Source organism: Dreissena polymorpha, chromosome 12, assembly GCF_020536995.1.
Source record: "Dreissena polymorpha isolate Duluth1 chromosome 12, UMN_Dpol_1.0, whole genome shotgun sequence".
In the NCBI taxonomy this organism is placed as follows: Eukaryota; Metazoa; Mollusca; class Bivalvia; order Myida; family Dreissenidae; genus Dreissena; species Dreissena polymorpha.
In genome coordinates, this window is record NC_068366.1 from 14,474,561 (window position 1) to 14,478,024 (window position 3,464).

The following is a 3,464-nucleotide window of genomic DNA, read 5'->3' on the forward strand; positions in this document are numbered from 1 at the left end:
CGAGCATGGCGAGCTAGTTCGTCTACTTATTAAGATTACAAAATTCTCTCGTAAGTTACAATTGTCGTACGGTCGTTTATGAAACTGCCCCCTGGGCACCAATTCGAACATCCATACGGGTGTTCAAAGATTAAAAGTTATATCTGTGAGAAATTACGTCAGATTTGACATACATGACTTGATATGTCCATTATAAATAATCCAGTACTTTTATGCTCGTTGCATCGCTTTTATAATCGGAAAATTGCGAAAAATGTTGGTGTTGACAAATAAATAATTGTAAATTCAAGCCTTTATAAGTTGCGAACTGGCTAGGTTACTTGATAAGGTTTCATTTAATGCATAGTTGTGTGTAACCTAATCGGTTGCCTTTAATCAATAGAGCACTCTTGTAGTTTGATGGTGTATTGATTTTCAGAAACCAGATCCGTGTATGTAAAGAATCGTATAATGGACCTTCCTCAGATTTCCAAATCTGTTTACCAGTATTCCTTTCTTAAACAGAGATTGATGGATTTGGTTTCATCAGAGTTTGTTTCCGTATTAAATTGTCGTCTATTACACGAAACCTGCTTTGTTTGTAAACCACTTCGGTTATATTGGTCTACGCCATGTTTCAGTCATAGCGTCGCGCCATCTTTGACCGCTGCAAGTCACGTGTTATTAAAACTCTTTACAAATGTTTATTTTAAGGCAAGGCGAATACGAGTTTTATGTTTCAATGAGCCGCTCTCATTATTTGTTAAATCATTCAGGGGTTCGTCACAGTAAAAATCGTATATCATATTTATATCAACAGTACGGTACACATGTCGAAAAAGCATATACATGCATGCAATATATTATAGAGTTGTCTTATTTCAGCAAGTGTGTATATCTTCCTAACATCTTCCAAATGTCAGATTAGGGACATACTGATTATAAAAGTGTATTTGTAAACGTCAAAATTGAGTCGTATGTTGAGATTTAATCGCACGCTCAACTTGGTAACATTTAAACAGAGCGAACCGCTTGTGTCAGCTGGACAACTGTCAGTTGCTTAGTTTCGATTGCGACTGGTATGACATGACCACGATCTTGACCACCGACCACTAGAAGTCTCACTATAGGAAAAACAGGCCTAATGCATGTGCGTAAAGTGTCATCCCTGATTAGCCTGTGCAGAATGCACAGGCTAATCGGGGACGATACGATTTTCGTTTAGACAAGACTTACTTCAAACGAAAAAAATCCATAAAAGCGGAAAGTGTCGTCCTTAATTTGCCTGTGCGAAATACACAGGCTCCTCTGGGACGACACTTGACGCACATGAATCAAGTCCCGTTATCTTTCGATCACTTCTACACTCATTACTGCATTAGGGTCTAACATGGTTTTGTCGACATTGGAGCTCTTCGCTACTTTATACCTTATTCGACCGTTAATTGTCGGTCTTCCTTCCAAATCTTTTCTTTTTAAATCGTCTAAAATATTATAGTGAAAATCAAATATTCCTTCTCAAAGGAACTATCGGAAATCGAGCGAATGTTGTCAAAGAGTCATACGTTATACCGATCATGTTGGCTTTTTCTTAGTCAACAACCGTCTACTTTCCGACCAATGCATTCCTTGTGTGATCAGCTGTCCCGATATGCACGACCTGTATCTATATCACACGGTATGCAGGGTCACTATGGAATCAATTCTCAACTTTTTCCGACCCCATTACTTAACTATTATGTTTTCGTCGAAGAAGCGGATTTGGATTGCATTTAACCTGTCCGGTCGTCGGTAAGACAGTCACCCACGAAATGAAAACAGACGTTTGTGAAATAAAAAACAAGAGGTGACTATGAAATTACTTACTAAAGGCAAACCAGGCCCAGTCACAAAGGAGCTGTATTTACAGAAATTCACCATTTTTGGGGCGGGATTTTACGCGTTTGGGCAAGTTTCACGGAATAACTGCGTTTGTTTCATGAATTTAAGGAGCATAGCGAGTTTTTAAGAAAAAAATGCGTTTTTAGAGGAAAATAAGAAAAAAAACGTACAAAATCTCGTCTTGAGCATCTCAGATCCCAACAATTTGTGCTGAAATAACTCATAAACATGTTTTGATAGTTGTTTACTTCTTTTTCTACATAGCTTGTGACAATATTCCAGTATTATGACCGATTTTTATTGTTAAGGGTTATCTTTTTTACTCCTAAATTCCCTTTATTAATCAAAGCTCCTACCGCGAAAGCCAGATGGCTTACCAGGCTTTATAATAAAATGCATTTTAAAGCATTTCTACGTGAAAGATCGGTCTGAAATTTGGCATGCACATAGAAAATAGGTTCATAAGTATCGAGAAATATTTATTTTTCGCGATGTTAACAGTAAACGTTGTCTTATAGGTTACAGTACACTAAATAACCGTTTCATGAAGGGCTGTACTCTCTAAAAAAATACGATAGTTGACAGGAAGGCATGTTTTACACTTTTATCTATTATTCGGGTGTTATCTTTCGGAGATAATGGTAGGGCATGAATAGGTGTTCACTACTGAATCCCTGAAATATGATAAACTTGAAGACTATAGTAAACCATCGCACTGAAAAAGGTTACATTCCACTAAGAAACGGCCGAAAAAAAAGTTGCAAAAAAGTCGATTTTGATTTGTGTCAAGTTCTTTCTTGCATTGAACATGACATATCTTTTTTATTGCATAAATCGATTCCGCTTAGAATGACCTTTAAGAAAAGGTATGGTTATGGGTGTCTCGATGTGCAAAATGTTGCCTTTATTTTGGCCTAAAGTTGTCGCTTTTACATTAATTATATAGGGAAACTATTTAGTGTATTCTGACCAAATGACTAGAACTGATATCTACGAAGTGAATAATAAATATACCCACGAACTGAATAACACCGACACCCTCGACATTACCAGCACTAACACCCACGAAGTCAGGGGCATGATCAACGTCCAAATGACAAGCACATATTATTATATTACCTCTGCAATATCTAGCACATTCCTCACCACCGATATACACAAACTGAGTACCATAGATATACACAGAATGACCACCCAAATCAGCATGTAACCGTAGATGCCGATCACAAATTCTGGTTTTAAATTTATTTCCCCCATGGGTGATTTATTTTAACAAGTTTTCAATAACAATTTTCTTCACATTATCATTTGAAAATTGATTCATATATTTTATTCGTCATCACTGTACAGAAACATATCTGCATTAATTAACCTAATGGCCTAGGACCAGACTGAAACAATGACCCGCGTTTTAGAACTGCAGGCATCACTAGTTCGTCTGTTACAGAGGATCGTGTATTTTGCGGCATCTCATACGGGGAGAATCGCAGGGCTGCTCCTATTCGCTGCCAGGATTATAGCTGTGGATCAGGTTGCATGGGTGTCAGATTACATACAGTCAATACAGAGCGGAATACGTTTTCCTCAGCGATATCATGTAGAGC